The sequence below is a fragment of the Vulpes vulpes genome, chromosome 16, assembly GCF_048418805.1.
Source record: "Vulpes vulpes isolate BD-2025 chromosome 16, VulVul3, whole genome shotgun sequence".
Taxonomy (NCBI): domain Eukaryota; kingdom Metazoa; phylum Chordata; class Mammalia; order Carnivora; family Canidae; genus Vulpes; species Vulpes vulpes.
The window spans coordinates 76,549,614-76,576,175 of record NC_132795.1 but is presented as its reverse complement, the minus strand read 5'-3'; the positions used below and the strand labels follow the sequence as shown (position 1 = coordinate 76,576,175).

General features: G+C 50.1%; 1 protein-coding gene across 2 annotated transcripts in view; it reads right to left on the bottom strand.

Annotated features, from left to right (window-relative positions):
* The window catches only part of PRKCE (protein kinase C epsilon), a 485,623-nt gene that overhangs the window by 349,444 nt on the left and 109,617 nt on the right, over positions 1–26,562 (bottom strand). The gene's annotated exons all lie outside the window — the stretch shown is intronic.

The window sequence follows — 26,562 nt, the reverse complement described above, 5'->3', positions numbered from 1 at the left end:
GAGCACCTCACCTCCATTGGCTCATGTCAGCTCTCTCAGTGAAGTACATATTGCGGTAACCCCGTTTAGCAGATGGAGAAGCTGAGGCCAGGAAGGTGAAGCTGGCTTGCTGGAATTAGACTGTCCAGGTCAAGGTAAGACAGTGCCTTCTTCTCTTCTTGAGAAGTTCAAATTTAGTGATGATTTCCATTTGGCAAATACTGAATGCTATCGTAAGAGATCCACAAGAGCCAGCCCTTATATATGGGGCACTTACTAAGTATCAGGCACTGTTCTCAGAGCACAACATACATTAATTCACTGAATGCTCTAAGAAGTAGAGATTATTATCGTCAGTTAACATTTGCGGGCACTGAGGCATAGGGGGTCAAGTAACTGCCAGAGATCTCAGCTGGTAAGTAAAGGCGAGGATTTGGATCCAGGCAGCCTGGCTCCGGGGTCTGTGTGATTGGCCACCGCATTACACTACGTCTGCACATCTTGTGCAGTGAAAAGGGACAGCGAACCTGAGGCAGACATTGGGATGGAGATGCTGGAGAAGATTAAAGAATTAGCTGGAGTTAGGCAAGTAGAGCAGAGAAGGCAATTCTGTCCTAAAGGGAACAATGTAGCAAAGGCACCGAGTATGTATAGAAAATAACTGCCATTTGGGCCACCTGGGTGGCTCAGCGGTTTGGCACCTGCCTTCAGCCCAGAACGTGATCCTGGAGACCCGGGATGGAGTCCCATGTCAGGCTCCCTGCATGGAGCCTGCTTCTCCCTCTGCCTGTGTCTCTGCCCCCTCTCTCTCTGTGTGTGTGTCTCATGAATAAATAAATAAAATCTTAAAAAGAAAAGAAAAGAAACTGCCATTCAAAGAAACACAAGGCTGGAAGGAAGGTGGATGGAGGATGGGAGAAAATGAGCTGTGTTTACCTCTCTATTCTTTTCGACATTTCTAAATGCTTCAAATTTTCTGTAATAAAAATTGTACAGCACTGTTGTGTCTCAGTGGGGGTCATGCAAAAAGAAAAAAAACCAGCAGAAATCTTCCGTGGATAAAATGCACAGGGCCCTGTAGCATTGCCCAGGTCTGCTCTGCTCCTGGCCTCCTGGGTGGGGCTGAAGTGAAATGACAGAGGGCAAGAGGGATAGTGGCTGATCCCCAGCAAGCCCTGGTGAGGAAATCAGAGCCTGGGAGTCTGTCTGTGTGCTTTCTGAAGCAGCTGACTGCGACCTTTGGGCCAGGCAGGGAACCCAGTGTGGCCAAGGAACAGAGAATAGGCTGGGGAAACGGGAAATGTTTGAGTGTTTAAGGTTTGAGCAGAGCATGAATGTTCAGGAGGGGAAGAGATCATGGCAAGAGGTAAGAAGCTCGAGGTCGGAGGGGGATGGGCCAAGGTGTCTCAAGAGTAGAAACTCCAGGTGCAAGCTTTGGTCCCTCCAGCATACGCACGCACATGCACCACACACATGTGCCAAGGGGACCAGAAACTATGAGGCTGGCTCATCGCCATGGATGCTGTAGTCTCTGGAAACCCCAATGGGGCAGGACCTGGAGGAGAAGAAGAGGAAGATGGAAATTGGCCCCTTGACCTGGCAGCAGTAATCTCTAAAGGAAAGGTTGGGTGGCAGAGAGATTCAAGCAAAGTATCCGGAAAACAACGACAAACTGACAACAAAAATTCGGTCTGAATTACTCTGCTCTCATTACCTCTGTGATCCTAAAACTTTTACTTTCTTTAAAGTTCAGTTTCAGGACACTTGGGTGGTTCATGGGACACCTGGGTGGCTCAGTGGTTGAACGTCTGCCTTTGGCCCAGGGTGTGATCCTGGGGTCTAGGGACTGAGTCCTGCGTTAGTTCCCTACAGGGAGCCTGCTTCTCCCCCTGCCTGTGTCTCCACTTCTATCTCTGTGTCTCATGAACATATAAATAAAATCTTAAAAAAAGAAATAAAGTTCAGTTTCTTTCTCTGTTAAAAAAGACATGGGAGGGGGGAATCCCTGGATGGCTCAGCAGTTGAGTGCCTGCCTTCAGCCCAGGGCACGATCCTCGAGTCCCAGATGGGGCTCCCTGCACGGAGCCTGCTTCTCCCTCTGCCTGTGTCTGTGCCTCCCTCTCTCTCTCTCTTCTGTGTCTCCCATGAATAAATAAAATCTTTAAAAAAAACTTTAATAAAATAAAAAAAAAATTAAAAAGACATGGGAGCAGTAATCATCACTGCCGTATAGAATTCTGGGAGAACTGAATGAGACATCACACCACCCAGCAGTGACCAAGCACACATGGTGGCTACAGTTATGGTCAGTATTTCAAATAACTTAGAAATAGAGAAAGACGGTCCTTCTGCCATATCCAGAATTGGATGTGTGAGGAAGACAGAAGCAGAGACTCTCAGAAGGAAAAGGACAGAGCAGCGAGTGGTCAGAGACCAGTCACACATGTCCCTCCGGGGACAGCACTGGTGGGCGATAGTCACACTTTTCTTGAGATTTCCAGCAACAGTGAAGCTCGGCTTCTTCCCCGGGCACCTCGAACCACACTAAAGTTTTATGTCATGGTCAGTGCTAGAGTAAGGCACAAGTGAGGGAGAAGAAGCTTCTGGCTTCACTCGGGTGCGGTTAATCCCTCCCTGAAAGAGAAGAAGAAACCCAACCCAGAGTGCAATTCCTTCCTGTCTGTCCTGGCCATGCATTTGCCATTTTCAAAAACAAAAATCTCCCCCTGAATAATTCATTACACAAAGGAAACAGCAGCCCAGAGTGCTCCACTCCATTTATTCTGGCGTAAAGAGCTCATCTTGGGCCATGTGCATGTGTTTCTGAAAAGCATCCACATGAGAAATCACTTTTTAAAACATCGATATCTGAGGAGGCAAGCGGAGAGTTTAAAAGGGCCATAATTCATAAATCAATGACGCCACACTCCCGAGGAAGCGTTCTGCATTGACTGGTCAACAATCCTATTTGCAGCAAGCTGCACCACCTGCGTCCCCCCGGGTCGCCTGCCGGGGTCCCGGGGCCGCAGCCTCGTGATAATGAGGCGGTGTTTCGGGGATGATCACAGCCTGGTGTTCTTTGGGATTCGGGCATAGGGATGTGGGACGGCTGCAGATTTTCTCTAAACCTACCACCTTCTGTTATCGTGCCAATAACTGGAACCGATCTGAAATAAGCAAAAAGCCAATGAGTTGCACAGTCGCGACTCAGTGTCCCCTTCGCCTGGGCTATTCGCCAGCGAGTGTGAGCGCCTGGGCTCGTCCTTCACGGGCATCTGCACAGGTCTCGGTGGGCCCGAGTCCTGGGTCCAAACACACCTGAGGGACACTGAAACAATCCTTGCTGTATGACGGTTCCCGATGGCCTGGGTCAAGCAGAGTGGTCGGTGCTGGTCGGTGCTGGTCAGGGCTGCGGAAACAGAACCCCGCACCTGGCACCGGCTCCGTGCCCAGCAAATGTTTATGCAGACGTGAACGGGAGAGCATCGCGGAGAAAGTCAGGAAGCCCGGGGCCTCCAGTGACAGCTGCTTCTTGACACAAACCTCACCACCGCTGGACAAAAACAAGCTGAAACTCAGCTTCATCGTCACCGCACAGAAACAGGAGGCAGACAGGACACCGGCAGTGCTCAGGGTCTCCGAAGAGCAGGGCCTGGGAAAGGCTACGTGTGATTTGTCTTCTTCCTCCTTCCTCTCTCAGCTTGCTCCCCCCCCTCCCCCTGGACTGTCTAAGCAAACACACAACACACGCCAGCAGGAGAAAGAGGCCAGAGGGAAGAGCCCAGGCCCAGGACACGACCAAGAGGATTCCGAGCTGTGCATTTTCCCCATTCGCCCGGATTCAACAAATAGGAAGAAATCTCTCACTTCTCTCTCACGGTCATCAAAAGGCTTTCCGGTACATTCTGTGTATCGAATACCTCTTCTGCACCCTGTTTAAATCTATTCTGGAACAAGGAAGGGTAAATAAACGATACTACCGATCACTTATCAGTGTGTACAGAATGGGTGTGTTTATAAGCATTATCTCATTTAATCCTGAAAACAATCCTTGGAGAAACTATTATTAGCCCCATTTTACAAGTGGCATGGAGAGGCTCAGTGAATTGCCCGATTTCACTTGGTTGGTGAGTGATGAGAAGTGGGACATGAACTCGGGCAGTTTGGCACAGTAGCCACCCTCAGCCTCCGTGCTCTCCTTCCCGTGTCTTAAAGCCGGCAGAAGCTGAACAGAGGTGAGGGGGTGCTTTCTCCAGCTTTGTGTTTAGGGCAGCGATGGGAAGTGGTTAGTGACAACAACACTTAATATATACTGAGCAGCAAGCCTGTGGCCATTTACAATGCCCTATGGGAAAGGCACCATTATCCTCATTTTACAGATGAGAAAATGGAAATCCAGATTGGTCCTGTGGTGTGTATGTACTAGAGCCAGGATTCCCACCCAGACAGCTGGGGTCAGAGACTGTGCTTTTAACCAGAGTGCTCTACTACTGGTGGTCGAGAATCTGAGCTTCAGTGCTGCATTAATGTTAGCAAGGGCATCCAGGAGCACGGTACCCCAAATTAAGAAAAGGCTGTCTTTAAGAAGAGTATGACTGCTTTGCATAAGCTATTAGGATTTAATCCAGCAGGTATTTGGATGGGCTTCCATTTGCTACTCAAGATCAGTCAATCCATCCTTCCAGAAAGAAATAAAAGAAAGGACATAAGAAGGAAATAGGGAGTTCCAGAAATGCAGTACAATGTGGATCCTATTGGCCTGGAGGGGTGCCTGAAAGAAGGACTGGAGAGCCCATGGGCACGGGGCCAGGCAAAGGGTTCAGGACGGAGACCGCCACCTGACCGACTGCCACCCTTTTCCATCAAAAACCTGAGAACCAGACTCACAGCTCCTGGGGGCTCTTCCAGCTTTAGCGTGCTGCTATTCTAAACAGGAAATTTCAGTCTTTTGGTAGGATTTTTGTTATCAGAAAACCTAATATCTAAAATTCACGCAGGGAGCTGATAGATGGGAATGGGAGTGGGGCGTCAGCAGAGTGTAGGGCACCTTGACCGGCTCACCCAACCCCATGACAAGACAGGCATCTCTGCAGGCCAGTTGAGGAGCCTCCCCTCTGTCCCCAGGGTGAGGGGACTGCAGACCACAAAGCTGGGGGGCGGAGGGGAATATATGCAAAAGGCCTGGAGATGTTGGCCTGGCCTCTTCAAGAGGCCGAGATGCCTTTTAAAGCGGCCTTGAATCAGGTACAGACCTCGGGTCTCCCAGAGCAGTGGCTGCTCACCCCCAGTGGGCCACCGCCACAGCCATCCAGAGGACAAAGTTATACCATCAGCTGCTTGGCTGGAGAATCAACAACCTTGAAAGCCTTCAAGGAAGGCACAGAAAGAGATATGGAGTGTGTCCACGATTCAATTTCCCCAGGGCCCCAGAGTTTAGGACATCCCTCCTCCAGCGTGGTAGCCTCCAAGTCTGCAGGAGATTAAACAGGAGCAGAAGAAAGTGGAGGGTTACCCAAGGTCGCAAGCACAATGTCCAGAATGTGTGTAAATACTGGAGTGGCCCTGTGCCTCTTTGGATCCCCTGATATAATGGCCACTTCCTGGAGCCCCATTTCCTCTCATTGTACTTCAGCGGAACAAAAATGTTACAGTGAGCAGCTACTCAGTCACATAGGTTATTTTAATAGATACATCCTACAAGCCTTGAAAACTTGCTCTATGCTCTGATGACAAGGCTGAAATAGATCGCAGGCCCCAACAGTGCATTTCAGAATCTAAAACAAGGAGATCGGAACACACGTGTGTTTTTCCTCTGCACATCCTGCAAGTTTTCTCATATTCTGGTACAGATTCCCAAGATCCCTCCCCCTTGTCCCCCCCCCCCACCCCGAAACTCAAACCCCTGCTTGCGTGCAACGCTGGAGAATTTTGTTGCACTGATGTACCTCTTCAGCATCCCCAATTCAGCTGCACATTTAATCTGAAGGCTGAAGGATGATACTCTCATCTATGTGCTTGTGCATTTTTGCAACTCTAAAGGTGCACCGAGAAGATACCGAAGACCTAGTTACACCAGAGCTGTCCGTCCAGTGCACAAGCCGATCCTGCCACAAACCATTTTCCTGCTGGATCCATAATTTGTACTTGCTCTCAGGATTTCCACTCTCCTGATCAGAGACAAATCTGTGCTGTCTCACGTTGTCTGATCAGGGTCTCCTTTCCCTCCTATCATACCAATGTGAACAAATCCTACCACGTGGGTGTTAGATTTATAAAGCTAATCTAAAGACAAAGGTTGCCATTATCTCCAGGAAAACACTGATACATAAAAAAAAAAAAAAAAAAAAAAAAAAAAGATTCCCAAGTCTCTCAGAAAGTGCAGGTCTATAAAAAACAATATTACAGCCAAAATATCTTAAACCGGTGGTTCTCAGCCCTGATTGCTCATTAGGAAAACCTGGCAAGGCATTTTCAAGCTGTTCCTAGCTCTTCCAGGTGGTTCTCACAGGCAGCCACGGTTGAGAACCGCTGTCTCAAAGACACACAGTTTTTCAGTGTGGTGGTTTGGGAGGGATCTAAATCAGTGGTTCTCAATCTAGGTTGCATATTAGGATCCCTAGAATATTTTTAAAATATTAATGCCCGGGTTTCACCCCTAAGGATTCTTACTTAAGTGATCTGGGAAGAAGTGGAATCCTGATATTTGAGTATGATTTGAAAATTCAGCCATGGGGACCACTGGGGTCTAGGTCAACGCACTTCTGTGATTGACTTATCCTTAAATATGTGGAGATGGAGAGAACTCAGGGAATTTATCTTTGTCTATTTCTTCAGCTCTAAAAATCCAAAGGACAGCTCCATTTTGCCTGCCTTAAAAAGGAAGGAAGTAACAAAGGCATCTGAATGAACAATTCAATTTGATGTCATGATGCCCATGGACACCCCTTTCAGGCTAAATGTCCCTAGGGTCCTCATGCAGCGCTTGTTTCATTTCATACACTGTTGAAACAAGATCATTAATCCGGTTTCTAAACCAACAGCGGATTAGAATCAGGCAAATTACAAATGATAGAGGGGGCAGGTGGAAAGGAAGGGGGACTCTGAGAAACAGGTCCCCTGGTTCAGGGAGCAGTGAGTGCCTGCTGACAGGGAAGGGACACTGCACAGAATGAAAGGACTCTGTGGACCCCAAGGACATCACCAATGATCCTGAGAATAGCCCAGAATCACTTAGAACGAATTCTGTTCATTACAACCTGGTTATGGAAGCTGAAATATATGTGATGACTTCCACCAAAAATAATGATAATAAAAAGCAAGAGCTATTAAAAGGACTAATCTTTAGCTATTTGGAAATCGCAGAATGACTCATTTCCTGAAGATCCCAGGTAGCCACAGACTTCTGCAGGAGACACTTTAGCAGGAAAAGATTTAGCTTAACCAAGAAGGATGCCCCCTCCCTGGCAGGGCCAGAAGACAGCGAGGCCGCAGGGAGGCGAATGGTAGTGGATGATCCCGACCCTCAGGGTCTCAGGGCACCAGGGCACAGACAGGGGACTGCTCTGAGCTTTCACCGAAGACCTAAGATCAGGCCCAGCTAAGTTGCAGGGGAATCCCTCCAGGCTGGTAGGATCCGATTGCTCCGGTCGGGCCTCCTGTTAAATGTATCTCCAGTGCACAAGGGCTCCAAGCCCAATTCCTTGCTTCCTTGCTGAGAACATCATCCCTTGAGGCCACACATCTGGGGGGGGGCAGAGGCAGAGGCAGAGGGAGAGGGGGAGAAAGAATCTTAAGCAGGCTCTACGTTGAGGGTGAGCCCGAGGCCAGACTCCATCTCACCACCCTGAGATCACAACCTGGGCCAAAACCAAGAGTCCGATGCTCAACAGACTGAGCCCCCCAGGTGCCCAGGATCCTGGTCTGTGATGGAGCTTCCTAGGGAATCCACACGGGACCCAAAGCCTCAAGTGATTCCTAGACTCGGGTGAGGTGGAGAACCACTGGCTTCACAGCTAACTGTGAGGCTCTGGAGCAAGACTGCTGGGGTTTGAACCCCGGCTCTCCTACTCCAGTGTGATTTTACGCCAGTGACTCAAGCTGTCTGAGCCCCCAGTTTCCGCTCCTGTAAAGCAGGGATAGGGACAGTGGCTGCCTTGCTGGGTCGCTAGAGGACTCGGTGTCCCCGACAGCCACTCGGCACATGCTGAACCCCCAGGAAGGTCTGCTGCTATCTGATAATGCACTTAGACACTTGCCACCTCGCCCCAACTCTGACTCCTCATGCAAAACACTCCACCTCCCCCACTGAACCCCCAGGGCCCGAGATGACCCTCTCTGCACCTCAAAGGCCTCCCCCCCCCGACTCTGGGTCGGCCTCGTCTTACTGCAGTGAGCCAGGTCCTGTGCAGGTGGAACCTAGAGACGAAGGCAGATCCGAGGCGCAGCCCGAGAGAGCCAGGCTTGGGGGCGGTGGCGTACGAAGCGTGAGGTGGCCGGGAAGGCCAGCTACACGGCTGCCACGGTTTTCTAGCAGAGCCGTGGACGGGGCGGTTGAACGGCAACTGTGACCCGAGCTGTCTCTTCGGGGGAGTGCCTCCTGGAGACGGGGGGCTGCACTCCATCACGTCGCCTCACCAGGGATGCACAGAGACGGGCACAGCGACCCCGAAAGCACAGGCTCCCTGGACACCACAGGCCCGGGGGCAGCACGGGCACATACAGGTCACTGGAGGGTGAACTGATGTTCCCGACACACTAGTTATTTCAAAGATCCTCAGCATGTTTTGTGTGGAAGGCCACGGGTCCTTGGAGAGCCCACGACGGCCCACGGGGCCTGGCTCCAACCTGCTCCCCCCACAGGAACCTAGAAGGTACTGGGTCACGGCAACAGGTGAGTCAGGGAGAGGGTTCAAGGCAAGTTCACGGCCCTGGCCCTGTCTTACTCCGGCAGACAGCGTGGCTGGGCCTCCCAGGTACCCGGTGCTGCCGTGATGCAGAGGCCAGAGATTTGCTTCCAGGTGAGCCACTCACAACTGCTGTTTCCACGGCCCAGCCCGACCAGTCTCCAGCCCACCACAGATGCCTGGACGCCAACGGCCACCCTCGATGTCTCTGGCTCTGAGGGGCACTGTCCCCATGAATCCAGAACACAGAACCAAATTCGACGAGTGATATCTGAGTGAATAAGGACAGATCATTTTTTGGCAAGACTCTTCTGTCCCACAGGGGCACCCTGAAGTAATAACTCCCACCCACTAGTGCTTCTCCAATGTCTGCCAGCCACAAACCACCTTACAGTCTCCACTCTACAAGCTTAGCGCTTTTATCTCTTTTCCTTAAATCATTTTATTTTTGAAGAAAAAATATTCCAGTACTTTTTAGGAGCGCTAGTATCAATGGGCATAAAGGATTGTTTTTCTAATGGAGTGAAAACAAAATATTCTTCTGAGGCCTTCTGCTTTTGTTTAGAAAGGGAGGGAGATAAGTATTAGATGTTATTACACACTGACCCCAATCAGTTTTTCCTTGGCACGATCAAAAGGACTGAATGAAAATTAGGGCAGAAAAAGGAGGAATAGCTTTGTTTTTTTAAAGATTTTATTTATTTGTTTGAGAGAGAGAGAGAGAGAGAGAGAACAAGTAGGGGTAGCAGCCTGCAGAGGGAGAGGAAGAAGCAGATCCCCGCTGAACGGGGAGCCTGACTTGGGGCTCGATCCCAGGACCCCGGGATCATGACCTGAGCCAAAAGCAGATACTTAACCAACTGAGCCTCCCAGGTGTCCCGGAATAGCTTTATTTTTCTGAATTGTATGCAGTGCACTGCTCAGAACGTAAGTGCAGCTTGCGGAGTCTGACAAACATACACTTATGGCATCAATACCCCCATAAGGATAAAGAACTTTATCACGACCCCAGAAACTTCTTTCTTGCCCTCCTACTCGCCCCCTCGCCCCCACCAGAGGCAACCACCATTTTGATTTCTATCCCCAAAAGTTAGATTCTTTGGTTCTTGAACTTCTCATTGTTGCCTCACGGGGATGGTTTTTTCATGATGAACTAAGAATTATGATAGTGTTACACCTTTATAAATTTTTGAAAATTTTCATAATATAAAGTTTTGTTTTTCTGTCTTGGAACACCTTGTCCACTCTTTACCTACAGTTTTCTCCAGACTCACCAGTGGAAAAGTACTGTAGTATTTTTTCTCCAAACCTACAATTTGGGGCACCCCGAACTAATGAAAGGGGTAGGCGCCAAATTAGCAAATGGGATTCTGACTTTGCAAAGCCTAACATGATCCTGATTATAGCACTGATTTGCCAAATTTTCTTCCCAAAATCCCAACTAATCTGATTATCTTTTAAGCTCCCCAAAAGGCAGCTTAGACTCACATTCCTTTACAACCAACCCAATTCTTCCTCCTTCTTGGGTCAGTTTGGCTCCCCTCCTCACCCACAGGAGCCCCTCATCCCCACTGCAAGCTGCTACTCATGCTATTGCCTCTGAGGGGCTGCTCTCCCACTACCTCCCACCTGGCACCATCCTTCCTCGGGACCCCACTCAGGGCCAACGCCCTCCGTCCCATTAAAACCGAGTTTAATCACACATGCGCACTTAGCCTTCCTTGCCATCTATGGTTACTCCTCTTTTCACATGAGCGTGCCTTATCTCTTCAACTAGACCCTGAGCTTCTGGAAGACCAGCCCAGAATTATCTCAGCATCGGAGAAAAGATACTGGAGATAGAGAGGTACATGTGCATGAACGCATTTATGACCAAACTGGAGTGACAACGGCCTGCAGGGTGGGTCCTGACAAGGCTCAGCACTAGCCTTGAAGAGAAAGGAAGAAATGGATGGGGGCAGTAGTCGCATCTTCAGAGATGACATTTCGTACTCAGACCAGCACTCTGCAGCTTTCCTATCGCAGATCCCTGGGTCCCACCACGATACAGTCAGACTTAAGTCCTCACTTTCTAGAAGGTCGAATGCTGGTGGTTCAAGGACCACACCAAGAGCAACACCCCCCCCCCCATGAACAGAGATTAGGGTGGGGTAACAAATCCCCACATCTATCTAGAAGACCAAGAAAAACAGCGTTCCCAATCGGCATGTGGGGCCTAACTCGTATTCCAGTTAATTCTACATCTGTCAGCGGAGGTGAGACAATATGGTAAGAAAACCACCTCCACACAACCCAAAATGCACATGAAGTAAAGAGAAAACAAAGTGAGAAGGAGATTTTCAGTGAGGGAAAAAGCTGAACTCCAACCAAGGAGACCACGGTTCCCGACCTGGGACCTGGTCCTATTTTCCTTACAATGTCACCTGGTGGTATTCTCCAGTTCCTGGAAGGCAAATAGCAAGCGTAAGGTAGATCTTTGGGGTGCAGCCTGAGGCGAGTGGCGGTGTGTGTGTGCACAAATGCACTTCGTGATGTAGAAAAAAATTGTAAGTGAAAAAGGCTAACCACAGGAGAGCCGCCAGCAGGGTGATGGCGAGGGAACTGGCATTCTTACCGCAACCAGTGAAAACCCTGAATAGCTGTCCTCTGCGCCCAGGGAACAAAGGGGGTTCTGAGATGGCTGTGTGTGGAGGAGGTGAAAGTCATTCCAGCACTTAGAGCTCCAATTGAAAATAAACAAACAGCCCCAGCCTGCCCAAGGAGCCCAGCTGCCAAGCACCAGCCTGGGAGCGCACGCTGGCCGCCGGGGCCGGCGCAGAGCTATTTATATTTGTAATCCAATTTGGATGGGGAAGGCGCATGAAAATAAATTGATTATCTTGAAACTGTAAGAGCAAATTCGCCGGGACAAAAAGTAATGAAATAATAAAGAGGAAGTAAGTACCTGAGTAGGTCACCAGAGGGGATGTTTCTCATGCACTGCTTCTGACTTAGTTTGCTTTGGGGATTCAGATATGAAGAAACCATGGCAGATGCCTCGCCAGAAATCTTATGCAGACCGTGGGTAGAGGTTTGCTGAGCTCCCCCCACCCCCAGCCCCGTGCTGTGTGTGTGTATGTGCATATATATGTATATATAATCAATCAACCAAAAAAAAACACTCAAGAGGTTATATGACAGAGAGCTGATTATCTCCACTCAGTTTATAGCTTGGGAGGAAGAAAAGTGGGTAGTTCATAAAAAACAACCATCCTTCCCAAATCTAAGGGTCAAACAAAAGCATACATTATCCTGAAAACACTGGCCTTCTATCTTAGATCTCTCTCACGCCCCCTTCCCTAGAGGCTGGATTCTCCTCTCCCTTTCCACAGTTACAATGGTGACCATTTATTACGCATGTGGCACATGCCAAAGGCTGGGGATGTACAGTCTGGAATGGCCACCTCAATCCTGAAATAGGGATTGTCGGCCCATTTTAAAGATAAAGAAACTGACGGTCGTTACCTGAGTGACTTGCCCAAGCACCAACCTACTCCCAAGAAGGGACCCAGGGCTTGAACCTAAGCGTGTGCCTACGCTTTGTTTCACTGCACCACACCGCCTCCATGAAAGGACATAGCTAGAGTCTCCAAAGCCAACGTAGATTCCCAGGAAGTGGGCAGCTGAGCCCGTGAGTGCCTGTGGGGCCAGAGTCAGAAAAAGGCTGTGCACAAAAGGACAGTAAGAAGAGACCTGAAGCACTGGTAGCTCAGGCAGGAAGATACTCACCCCCAACCCCCTTAACTCAGCTAAAAAGAATTTACGTGGCAGACCAAAGGAGGAATAATCCCCAACTCACACACTGCACATATGAAGGAGGCCCCTTATTTCAGACTTTACCTCTGTGGTAAATCATCAAAACTACAAGGATTCTGACACAGCTCAGACAAAACCAAGGACTAGGCTCAAAGCTCACTTCCCTTCCTTACCGATCGATTCTGATAAATGATATAGCTCATCTAGGATTCAGATAATTATATTTTTTTTAAGTGAAGGGACAGGGAGGGAGGGAACAGAACCCCGAACCAGGTTATCTCCTGTGGTTCTCTCCAGCAAGAAGGCTGATGAATCGAGTAACTAAGAAAAGTAACCCTGTGTTGGGCAGCCCGGGTGGCTCAGCGGTTTAGTGCCTGCCTTCAGCCTAGGGTGTGATCCTGGAGACCTGGGATCGAGTCCCACGTCAGGCTCCCTACGTGGAGCCTGCTTCTCCCTCTGCCTGTCTCTCTCTCTCTCTGTCTGTGTGTCTTATGAATAAATAAATAAAATCTTAAAAAAAAAAAAAAAAAGAAAAGAAGCTCTGTGGTAGCACAGACTCCTAGGAGCTCAGGAAAGTGATGAGAAGGAATCATTCTTAAAATATTTCAGAAGAAAAAAAATATATTTCAGAAGGCCAAAAGAAAAGTATACATTCCTCCGAGATAAGACCCCATAGCAAATTTAATCATCAGGTTTAGCTGCTTTAATGTCATGTTCGTTTACAGACCTTGTATTTGCTGCTGGTGGTGAGCAGCTTTGGGCCTGAGTCTTCGATTAATAGAAAATAGCAATTGAATGATCTTTAAGAAATGCAACTTATTCCCATAGTCCCATGGTGGGGGAGGGGAAGCCAGCCAAAGGTACTGAAAACCTGGGAATGCTCATTTAAGACAAATGTGGCTGAAGATGAGTTTCTAGGGATGGGGTAGGAAGTAAAATTCAGAGCTAGTCATTTAATTTCGAAATTAAGTGATCCTCCTGAAGGAGTGTGTGATACCACACGTAAGGCATTTCAAGAGCACTAGTAATTTCTGCAAACACTGTCCAGATTTTTCCTAGCTCTGGGCTGAGACAGTTAAGCTTTCCTCGGTGATTCAGCAGTGTCATCTGGATAAACTGACTGAGAAGAGGAGAGAAAAGCATTTTTATAATGTGTGTGAATGTATGTGTGTGTGTTTAAGTGGAGATGTAGGGCTTGTGGGAAGAAGGGAAGAAAGCCAGTGGAAACCAGGAGAGGAGAAAGCTATTGGCTCCCATTTGAGAGAGCCACTTGCTGGTCAGCTCCAGCTGACCAGATGGGAGGGGCAGATGGCCCCAGGGGTCCCCTATGGAAACTTCTGGTGACGTGTGACCCCTCCCCTCCAGCAACAGAGCATCCCCAAAGCCAACCCTACGGAGGTTTGGAGGCAAACTCCTCTTTGTCTCCCGCCTGCATCTATGGAGAGCAAACCCAAAGGATTGCTTGGGGAGGCCGAGAAAGAGAAAGTATCTCTTTCTTTCCTGATGCTACCACTCTTGCTCCTGGTCATTTCATTCCCCTGCCTAAGCAGCTCCAACGTTTTGGCCAAGAAATCAAATCTGATTCTGCTCAAGCTCCTAATCACCTGTTTACTGGAAATACAGGAACAGAGGAACAAGTTAAAAGACACCACGGGGATTACAATCAGCAAAATCCAGAACGTGAGAAACTTTACAGGACAAATGACTAGTTTCTTCAACAAATGAATGGGAAAAACTAAAAGGAAAAGGAGAGTGTAGAAATCTATGAAGGAAAAGAGACTGAAAAAGCATCAAGCAAATGCAATATATTGGCCTTATTAAAATCATGATTCAAACACATCAGCTGTCACAAGCCGGTGGAAAACTTTGGACACTAACTACATACTTGACGATATGAAGGAAGTCATGCTTTTTAATGTACTCATAGCACTGTAGTTGTATTTTTTTAAATTGTTCTTTTGAATAATTCCTTCCTGCTGGGAGGAAGCTATGGAGAGGGAGAGAAGTGAAACGAGATTGGCCATGTAAATGTTAATAAGATAAATGTTGCAGCTTGTGGGGGGGGGGGGATTTATTAGACCATCTTTTATATGTTTAAAATTTTAACAATAAAAGATTTTTTAAAAGCTGGCTGTAATATATTTCTGAGTTTTGTTATAATAAGGAAATTATAAAATTGTAGTGAAAAATAATCCTATTTAAAATAACTCATACTATATGTGCATGTATTTTTGTATATATGAATGGGCATATTTGTCTATGTAATTTTACAGGGATAGGGAATATTCTGGAAGCACAGACACCAACCTTTTAACTATTAATTCTACTCTCTGATGGAGGATGGGACTGAAGGAAGAAAATCATTTTTTTACTTTATATACTTCTACATCATTTCAATTCCTTCTATCAAGCACGTCTCCCATCTTAATTTACAAATGTAGCATGGAGAAGACATGGTGACTTCCCAGAGTCCCCAACCTAGCTCTCAAAGGCTCTGTATACTGGACCGTCTCCCATGGCACCAGGCTTGGCCCTGGGCTGGCAGCCTTTCTTTGTCCACAGACATCTCCATTTCTGTGCGCCACCTCTGTGCCTTCATCCACCAAATGTTCTCTTCCCATGAACCTTCCAAATCCCAGACCCACCTCTTCTGTCCAGGTAGTCCTGCTGGGCTACCTCAGGGCACAGGGTCACCCCACTCTGCAAGATGCCAAGGACCTGCCAGTGCTTTGCCACTGTGTCTGGATAGCAACCTTTGGAGGAAAACAGGCTATAGTCCACATACTACCTATGAGGCCTCTTCCATGGCTTGAGTGCATGCCAGGTGCTCAATACAGTGCTCAGTTACTTAATTTTCTGAGCCTTGATGTCTTCGTTTGTAAATGGGGCTACACCTACCTGCCTCATTGAATTGTTACCAGAATTAGTCAAGGGAAAGCAGGTAGAGTTCCCCACACCTGTTTCAAAGGTGGTCTGAGCCTCGGTGACACTGGCAACTGCAAGTGTTCCGAGAATGGAATCAGACCTTACAATCCTCTTGGATCCACACACTGCACTCAGAACTGCGCCTTCCTTTATGTGTTTAAAATAGAAGTGATGGACGCGGGTCAGGAGGAGGAGCTCTGGGGGTCACACTCTGAACTCCCACTAGGTGGCAGTGTTGCTTTCTTGCCGTTATGCAAATAGAGGGGAGGGCTGTCTGAAGAGGAAAACATTTTTCCAAGGCCACTACAAAGGGGAACATGTCTATATGAATTTCCCCATGATACTGAAATAGAAGTTGGCTTGGGATGGTGCACCAACTCAGAGGAGCATCCGGTGATACCAATGATGAGACCCCATCAAGGATCCCTGGTCTCTCTGGGAGGGATGGGCAGGGATGCAGGGAATAAAAGTGGGGGCGGGGGGGTGGTGATGGAAGTGGAGGTTCCATCGCAAAGTGGAGTCAGGAGTGAGAACTTACTGGAAGTCCAAACCATGATTCAGCCTTCCTTATCTGAAAAGGAACATGAATGAGACCAGTCACAATAAGTTCCCCCGTGGGGTCTCCTAGAGCATAAAGTCTGTGGATCTAAGTGGCCAGGCATGTCCTCTTGGGAAGTCGGTCTCTAGAAAAACATAGTTGGCAGATAAAAGTCTCTCAGGTTCCACTTCCCTAAAGCAATACTTTCCTCTTCATGTCCTAACACCCACAATCTCTCACTGGCTCCCTGCTACCTCAGGACAAAGTCTGAACTCTACCCTGTGACAGAGTCATCAGCAAGTGGTCTGGATCCCACCTACCAGTCAGTGGACTTCAGAGAACATTCTGTAACCCACCCTCACCTTTCTTCAACGTTGCCGATGAAGAATATGAATGAAGCCCAAGAGATGAACTGACTGACTCCCAAAGCCGAACCTCTGCTCGGCTGGGCTTTCTCATTGATGTTGTGTTCTGTTATATTACTATCTTTTCCCTCCAGGAAGAGTACAGTTCCATGAGGGCAGAGAAAACATCATGGCTCAGCAGAAATACTGCAAACCAAGGTTATGGTAGGAGGAAGTACGGGGTAGTAATTAGGAATGTGGTGGCTCTGCAGTCAGACTAGGTTCAAATCCTAACTCTGCTCTGAGCTGTGTGACCTTGAGGGGGTTACTTAACCTCTCTGGGCATCAGTTTCCCCACCTGTAAACAAGGAATGATAACGGTCCTACTATATAGAGTTGCTAGTGAAGGTTAAATATCAAGCATGTAAAGCACTAGAATTGGGTCTGTCACATACAGGGGCAAATGTGACTTTGTGGTCCAATCCTAGTTCTTTTGCTCATCAGCTAAAACGCCTGAGCAAGTCACATTATCTCTTGGGCTTCACTTCTTCACTGGCAAAATCTAGGGGGAGTCAGGGTAGGAGAGGGTGTGTTATGTAATGTTCTCTGAAGTCCATTGCAGCTTTGAAAAAATCCATGCTTCCGTAGACTACAACTCTTATTTTCCCCCACAAGACCTAGTATCTAAGTATAAGGGGAGATGAATCCAGGTACTGACTTTGCCTACTTAAAACTAGCCTTTGGTCAACACACAGCTCAAACATCAGTTTCTCAAGGAAGTTTTCCATGACAAATCCTGCTCACACCCCATCCCTCTTCAACTAGCTTCAGTCTCACTGCTTTATGCTCTCACAAGACCAAATACTTGGCTTTGAAATACATGCTCCAAACGTCAACTCAGTTATTAATTGTGAATTGCAACCCCCATTTTGCAGATGAACAAACTGACATCCTGAGAGCTTATGTTATCCATCCAGGATCTATAGAGCCAGTAAGTGATGGGGCAAGACTCCAACCCTGGTCTATCTGACCACAGAACCTGCAGGATCTTGTGTGTGTGTGTGTGTGTGTGTGTGTATAATTTATTATTTGAAACATATAATTAAATATTTATAATATATATGTGAGTTAAGTGAATTATGAAGCATCATAAGAATTCTAATGAATCTAATCTCTAACCTAAAGACTATAATGGAAACTTGGGAGTTGCCAGGGCATTTGCCATCTTCCTGCCTTCCCTCACCCCTAAGGAGGCACTGCCCCAAATTTGTGTTTATTATTTGCTTGCTTAATTTTCTCACTGCCTTAACTTTGAAGTGGCACTGATTTACAGAAAAGTGTACAAAGTGATGGCAACTCTGTGACCAGTACCCAGATCAAGAGAAAGAGTAAGCATGCCACGGCCAGAAGCCGCTGGTGCCCCTTGCAGTCATGAGATCCAGTATTCTTCTCGTTGGGCCAGGCCACTCCTAAGGACTCCTTAGTTTTGTCTAATGAAATGCAAATGTTCATATTAAGACTGAGGTCTTTCTCCTTGACAAGATACTCAATCATCAGAAAGCGCTGGCATTCTGGGCTCTTGGGAAGTGTTTGCTTGGAGAGTTTTCTGGTCCAGAAAAGAACCAGAGTCATCTGTGAGAAAAGACCAGTGGGGACGTCCACCCGCCTGAGGCTGGCCTCATCCAGCAGCTTTCTCCAAGGCCCTGGAACCATACTTGGGCTTCTTCAAACAGAATCAGAGTACAATAATGGGTGGGGAGTAGCAGGCAGAGGAGCATCATTAAAGCCTCATGTGTGGTTTTGATTAGATCATCTGAATTAACAGTTCTCATAGCCAGGTCTTGAGTAAAAGCAAATAAGTCTGCAAACAGACCACCTACAGAAAAATCCCGAGCTTGGTGCAGGAGTTAAGATTCAAGTCCCCTGAGGAAAAGCTGGCAAGATTATGAGGTTGAGATACTAGGTCTGGTCAGTTTATTAGGGTGTCCTGAGAAAAGCCACCCTTGGTCCTTTAATCTGCAAGTTCCTGGTTCTTAATTTTCTTCAGTGGGCAGCAGCAATTTCTGTTCCTCTCGAGCCAACTGGCATTTACTGAGCATGGGTGAGTACAAGTGCCAAAGCTTGCAGGGGATTCGAATGGTGATGTCTGATCCCTGACCTCAAGGAAAATGCCAGAGCAATGGCTCAGAAAATAACAAGTTAGCATGGTGTGCCTGGTGGTCAAGAAAGAATGTCTTCCGGGAGAAGGTGTTGAGTGGGGAGTTGGAAGTAGGCTTCAGTGGGGGTGAAGTCCCCATCAGACCATCTCTTCTCAGAAGCTTCAGTATTCTGTCTCGTGGGAGGTGCTGAATTCACGGCCTAATAAATATATTGGAAGGTGAAATTATAACCCGGTAACACTCCAGTGGTAAATGCAATCCAAGTGCTGAGAGAGGAACCAGAGAACGAGTTCAATCCTAACTGGGCTCCATTATAATCCTTTTAACTTTCCCCACAGCCCATAAGGACCCAAGGCCGAGGGAAGTGAAGCAGCTGGAGTCCCTCTGGACCTGAGAACAGGCAGGGATCACAAATGCCCTCAAATTACTACACAAAGCCTAAGTGAAGCCTTCCTGTCTCCATGGAAACTCCTCAAACCTTCACTTCATTGGAACCCAATGTTCTGAAAGGTGTGCTCAATGATCCTAATTCTTCCCTTATTAGCCAACAGGAGGCCTTGTCCTGGCAAGTATGGACAAAATGGATATCTCCTTCCAGGGAGTGTGACCTATGATAACCCAGGGCCTAGTTTGGTGTATCCTGATCCTCTGTATTCCAAGACGATGGTACTCCTATCACAGAAGCCTACAGTTAAGTGGTACCCCTTGCCCTAAAAAAGACCGATCCTATTTGCCATACTCTCTCTGAATTTTTACGAACACCTTATATATGTAGTGCCTTCACTTTCCAAAACCCAATGAAGGAAACATCCACAGCACATGGCTCATGGATTATATTTGTGTTCCTGCTTTGTGTGTCTGTAATATTAGTAATTTTATATAGTATATCTAATCGGGGTAGAACAGAAACTCCTCGAGTGAAAAGAATGAATTTACCTCCCACTATCTCTTTGGCCCCCAAAATGATCTGGACAGCAAGTCCTTCTAAAATGCAGGAGCACATGCTCATCCAGGGAGGCTTTCAGACTGGTTTCCTGTTGGTTTGCAAGGGCTTGAGACACCAGCATGAAGGACACACTGGGGAGGAGGAGCCCGCGGGTTGTCGAGGACAGCAAGTCGGTCTTGATCATGGTCCCCTGCAGGCTCCCTTCACAGGACCAAAGACTAAGCCTGCGGGAGAGGAGAGGGCCCCTGTGGTGCACAGGCCCTGGAAAGCAGGAGCCGACATGCCCTTCAATGAGCAGCCAAACCTTACGGTAGCTTTTTCTGCAACCTGCTGGCTTGCTTTGGCTAGAACCCGGGCCAGCATCAGGACCTGACAACCACGTGCCCATCAGAGATGCTGGCACGTCCACTCAGGGCCTCCTTTGCGGCAGGGGGCAGCCCTCATGCTCCTGGGGGCGGGGAGCAGGGCCCAGACCAGGAGAGCTCAGCAGCAGCTCTAGTTCTCCATGCAGCCAGCAGGAAAGTCAGGGGCAAGCAGCTAGGTTATCAGTGCAGAGAGGCCATGCGCTCCTGAGGCAAAACCCAGCTCAGTCTCTGAGCAGCCGGGACCGTGGGCACATCATTTATCTCCTCTGTGCCCCACCGTCCTCCCGGGGAAGACCTGCAGCCAGCATGAGGAAGACGCACACATACGCAGCACCTGGCACATATTTCATGCACTGTACATGTGGGTGCGCTCGGCTCTCCATGCCCGTGGTAAGTTTTGATCTCTCTCCAAAAACAAAACTGTTTTCCTCTAACGTACAACACTCAGTGGGAGGGAATCCTTAGCTTGCGAGTAAAACACCAGGTTCTGGTCACAAGTCCCTCGCCGACCTGATATGTGATTTGATTCATCCATCAAATATTTACTGAGGCGCCTACTATGTGCCAGGCACTGCGCCAGGTACATGCGATGTGTCAGTGAGCCAAAGATGGGGAAAAAAACCACTGTCCTTGCAGAGCCTGCCCTTGCAGGCTAGCTGTAAATAAGCTGACACGATATTTTAGAATGTGACGAGTACTCTGGACAAAAGACTAGGGGGAGCAGGGTAAGGGAGGCCAGGGTCGGGGAAGACGATGGTGGCTTTAGGTAGGATATTCAGGGCAGCAGCCCTCCTTGCAGGGTTACTGCAGCAAAGACATGAAGCGAAACGTTCCAATATCAGAAAGGATCCGGGCAGAGAGCATGTCGGTGTGAAGCAAAGCACCTGGTCTGTTCTACAAACAGCAAGAAAGCCTGTGGAATGAGATGGGAGAAGAAAATACGAACTGAAATCAGAGAGGTAGGGTGGAGGTTGTGGACCATGCAGGGCCTTGCTGGCAGCCGTAAGGAGTTTGGTTTTCATCCATGATGAGGGCCCATGGTGGGATGGCAAGCAGAGAAATAACATAACCTGGAGATCATGCTGGCTGGGGCAGCAGGGAGGGAGCAAGGACAGAGGCGGGGAGACCAATCAGGAAGCCCCGTGATCATTCTGGCAGGAGCCCTGGAAATGCAGAGGAGGTGTCAGATTTGGGACACATTTTCATCTTGGACCCTCAATTTCCCAATCTGCAAGAGTTTCTGCACCCAAAAAAATTTTCCATATTCCAGGCAAGTATGAAAATAAGTGGGAAACAACAACTAAATGGAAACGTTTGGGGCTACTGCGACTTAAAATGGCCCTAGAGGGGCACCTGAGTGACTCAGTTGGTGGAGTGTCTGGCTCTTGATTTTAACTCTTGATCTCATGGGCCGTGAGACCGGCCCAAGTTGGGCTCTGTGCTTATTGTGGAGCCTGCTTGACATTTTCTCCCTCTGCCCCTCCACCCCTCCCCTCGTTAAAAAAAAAAAAAAGCCCCAACCCCCAAATGTCCCTGGAGACTCACAGTAGTATGAATAAACTTTTGCTGGTGGGGGAATTTCGGGAGCCTCCAATGCCATGAGCACTGCATGAGCATGAGGATGAATGGTCTGCATGGAGTCCATCTGTCCATGTGTCTGCCCTCACATCCCTGTGCACATGCATGCACACATACTCATACACACACGTGCACACCCACACACACAGTGGAGGGGTGAGAAACAGCCATCCCTGGAGGGAGACAGACCTGTCAGGGCCTTGGCTAGGGCACTTTCTAACCATGTGACCATGAGGCTTAGTTCCTCATGAGCAAATGGGATAAAAACACGGACATATGAGGTTTGGGGGACACTGATATGAACGAATGTGTCTGGCATATAATCTAGTCTCAATAAATCTTAGATCCTCCCTTACTGCTAACCCCTTTGGGAACCCATCCCATCTTGGGAGGAGAAAGCCCTGGAGTATTCAGAACACAGATGAAGCCACTTGTAAATAACTGAGAAGTGTCTGCACTGCTATTGTTGTTTTACTATCCTGTTTACCATTAAGAGAAACAACTTCCTTCACCACACCCTGCTGGGACCATGTCACTGTGCTTCCTCGGGTCCGCGTGATACCCTGGACTTGGAGACAGCCTCAGGAACAGGAGGAGCAGGGCCAGTGGTCAGGATCACGCGGGAAAGGGTGCGCTGGCTGCAGGCGGGTGCACTGTGGACGGCCCTCCCTGGAGGGGAGCCAGGGTCAGGGTGACCAGGTCTCCCAGCTTGATTCATCTCTGGGGCAGCAGGCTTGGAGGTCAGATGGTGCCAGAGGCCAAGGCCTGTCGGTCTTCCTGGGCAATGCCCCCCCATCCCCCACCCCCGCTGGTGGAATGCCACTCCTCACCTTGCCCTGTTCTGTAGGGTCACAGCAATCCATGCCTGAGTCCTAGCACCCAGCTCTCCCCTAGGCAGACAGCCATGGAGGTGGGGGGTGGGGCCCCAGGGTGCTTTTAAAGCACAATGGAAAGAAGATAGGAGAGATGGGAGGGAAGAGAATTTGGTGCAAAGAAGGAAAACAGCAGCACTCAATCCCTGACGCGTGCCAAGGCCGACTGTACAGGCCCTTGCCTCCACTCTGCCTCGTGCTGTGTTCATGGCTCAGTTCAACACCTATTTAGGGAGCCCCTCTGCAGCAGAAGGCTGGAAGCTACAGATGGCACAGGGAGCCTCCCTGCCAGGCCCGTGTCAAATCCCCTCACAGGGGCTTGTGAGGCAGCAGCTGACAGAGGGGAGGTCTTGAAGCCTGAGAGCCAGCCACAGGCCCTGGCCACAGGGGTGGTCCCCCCACGCACCCCAGCAGGGCTGTCCTGGAACTCCCAGGCTGCCTGCCAAGCCCCTGGCCAGTCCTCTGCCCCTCTGAGAGAGGCCCCACCAACAAGGTGCACAGGTGGGTCCCCCAGACGAGTGGTGGCAGACGGGAGGGCTCTGGGGCCCAGCAGGGCATTTCTATTCCTAACCCGATGTGGCTAGCGGCAGCCGACAGTTCAGATTAGTGAGCTGTGCTGGGTGGGGACGGTGGTAAGGGCCCAGCCTGCCAGGGCGGCAGGGAGCTGTCAGGCATTCCACCCAATGTGCCTTGTGTGGGGCCTGGTGGCTCCAGAAGACGCCCAGGGGTAATAACTGGGGAGACGGTGTGGTGTGCCCTAATCATTAGCACAAGGTCTTGGGTGCCAGGAAGACTCGAATCCCAGCTCTGCCTCCTAGCACCCATAAATTTCCTGAGGTCCCTGGCCCTCACATGCATGAGGGGTATACTGACAGCACTTCCTTCATAAGCTGCTGGGAAGATCGGACCCACTGGTGCCAGAGTGAGTGGTGATCCCAGCCATCTTCACCCAAGTCACATGGCTGGCCAGGAGCAAGCGCGATCCTGGTCTCCTCCAGCCCACCAGCCCCTCTCTGCCCCATCCCCTGCAGCCCGGGCACCCTTCTCCTGGGGGCACGTCTGGTGGCAGTGGCATGGCCTCTCTGCCAGCTCACCTATCACAGGGCAGAGATGGAGGGCTGCAGGTCACAGGAGCCAAGGCAGATCTTCTTGGACTCATGGCCTTGGAAGACCCATCTGGAAGGAGTTCTGCTCACAGGACCCCTCACAGGGGCTATGCAGCCAATGCCCAAGGAAACCCAAAGGGGAAGAGACAGAGGAGCCAGAAGAAGATTACTGGGTGGGGTCCTGGCCTTCCTGGGAATGGTGCTCCCCACTTTCAGGTCATATCCAGCCCAGATGCGTCACCCCACCCCCCACCAGCCGTTCAGGAGAGCTGGATTCCAAACACCCAGCAAAAAGGCACTCAGGTGGCCAGGAGAGCGCCCCTCACTTCCGTATCTCCGCCCTTTCCACAGCAGGGTGGGGGTCCCTCATTCTGCAGCATTCTCTTCTTTCGCTGAGACACCCTCCCTCACTGCCTTCCCCTCTTGGGGTCTGTCCCTCAGAGCCCATGGCTCCGTCCTAAATGGTGCCAAGCACACGACAGGCGCTCAACACATGTCGGCTTTTTTCTCCCGCAGTCAACCACCCTTTGCTGCCTTAGTGCTCCCAAGCATGTTGACCCAGTGTAGACTGCAAATTCATTGAGGGAAGAGCCCGTCTCTCTCCATCGGTCTCGAGTGTCCCCAAAAGGCCCAAGACCAGGCATGATGACCGAAAGATGAGCCACCAGCTGTAAGGAGCCACCGACCACTGCAAGTGATGGAGAAATGCGGGGGCAAGGTGACCAGATCCGCACTCACTGGAGAAGGAGCCTCAGCGAGAGCCCCGAGGCAGGTGTGAGAACGTCCCTCACCAGGGCTCCCCCACCTCCCCGCTCTCTTTCCCCTCCTCCTTCACTTCCTTTGACTTCCCTGGCTTTGCCCTCGCTCTCTGGCTCTCTGAAGAAGCCCTTCACCAGGCACCAGCCGGTCTGGGGGCTGATTCCGACCCTATGCATCAAAGTACCTGCTTAACTTGGTCAAATGAGCCACTCAAATCCCTCTGGGCCTCAGTTTCCCCTTCTGTCTGATGGAAAGAGTCCCCTTCTGAGAGCCGCCCAGAGAAGGAAACGAGGGGCCGCCTTCCCTTCCGTGGACCCCAGGCAGGGAGGGGGCCGCCTCCGGCCAGGGAGCTGGGGTCACCCGCCTGCTCCCCCTCTCCACCGCCCGCACCCTGCGGGATCTGGGAGCCCGGGGAAGGTTTCCAGACGCCAGGGCGGGCGAGGAAGGGGCGCAGCGCAGGGTCAGGGCAGCCGCTCCCCCGCGCCCTGCAGCGCACAGGCCCCAATCACCCCGATAGAGCCACCCCACTGCCCCTGTGTCTTAGGCCAGTGCAAAACCGGAACAAAAGTTCTGAGAAAAGACAAAGGAGGAGGAAGGGGAAGATGGCCAGGATTGGGTCCACGTCACACGGGTCGGCTGGGGGGGGGGGGACCTGGGCCCCCGCCTCTGCAGGACGTGGCTGTGCCAAGAGGTCAACCCGGGGCCGCGGGGGTCCCGACTGCGCTCACTGCGCTGCCACTGCCGGAGGGACCCCCTCACTAGGCGCCTGCGAGGCCCGCGGCCTCTGCCAGGAAAGGATCTGCTTCAGGGAAGCCGCAGAACAGCTTCTGCCTCCTTCCGGAGCCCTTCCCTTTGCTCGGCCCCAGGCCCAGGCCCCCGGGTCACCTCTAGCTCCGCCGACACAGGGAAGTCCGGCAGCCTGGGCAAGCGCCAGCTGCCCGGCCTCTCCCACCTCCACGCCCCACTCGCCCTCGTGGCCAGCGGGTCCCCACCCCAGGACACGGGTGCCCCTCATCGTCGCCGCTGCCACTGGATCTGGGACGGGGAGCACCTGGTCCGGGCCCCCAGCCCTCCCCAAGCATGGAGAGAACAGTAGGGTGGTTGCTGGGAGCCCATTCCTAATGCAGCCAAACTGGGCAGCCTAAACAATGACCAAACTTAAATAATTTCCACCCACATAATCAGCCCAATAATTCCTTAATGACTTCCTAAGAAAAGTGTTAAGAAGAAGAAGAAGAAAAAAAAGCCCTTGTTTGTTTTGATTTGGTTGGTCTTTTTTTCACCCTTGGTTGAGGATTTCATTGTCTTCCGCGTGGCAAGAAGCAGACTGGATTTTTAGGAAGGAAGAAATAATCTGCCGTGGGGGGCCCTGATGCCCTACAGGTCAGGGGGGAGGGTGCGGTTAGGGAGCTGGCACCCTGGCCCCTGGGCTTCACGCTGTCTCAATTTCATCATCCACCTATGAAGTAAGGATAACCATAACTACCGCCTGCCTAAATCACAGGGTGTTTTTGTGGGTTTGGGGGCGGGACGATGGCCGTGCCAGCCTGGTCCTCCTGCAAAGGTATGAAGCTAAAGCGATCTTCACTGCTCTCAGTGAAGACACTCAGTCTCCCTCCAGCAGGCCCAGCAGCACTGTGGCAGGGACACCATACATCTGAGTGCATCTCAAATGCTACAACCTCCCCGAATATGAATACAACTCAAACACTACAATCTATGTGCATGTGAAAAGCCTGAGTGATCCTCATACTTTGGAACAGAAGAGCAGTATCACACGCCTAAAATAAAAAGCCACAGCCAATGTTGTGTTTTCCAGATAGAGGAAGCAGGATTTCCACCTTCGATGAGTCTGTGTAGTAATTCTGCTCGAGCCTGGCTGCTCGGGGCTTGACCCCAGGGAACAGATGTAATTCTGTGGAGGGAGAGGGCAGCAGAACATGGCCCACTGGGACCCTGAAGGGGGTTGGCGCCCACCCCCTGGCCAGGGCCTGGCATCCTCTATACAAGAGCCACCCTTGAGAGGGAGGGTCATGCATCAACATTCAGCTGGGCATCCAGGACTGTGGATATGAGGGACCGAGTGGGTATGGGGTATGCACGTGCCTGCTACACCCCCGGAAGGTCAAGGAAGCATGGAGATTGGGGCTATGTATGTGCTTCTATCTATCTGTTCCTCCCCTCTGCTCCTACAGCGTTACCCAAGATGCTGGAATTTCAGGGTTTGGAGACAGGTACGCACTTGTGAAGGCTGAAGATCCACAGGTTAATCGATCCTAAACCAGAGGCACAA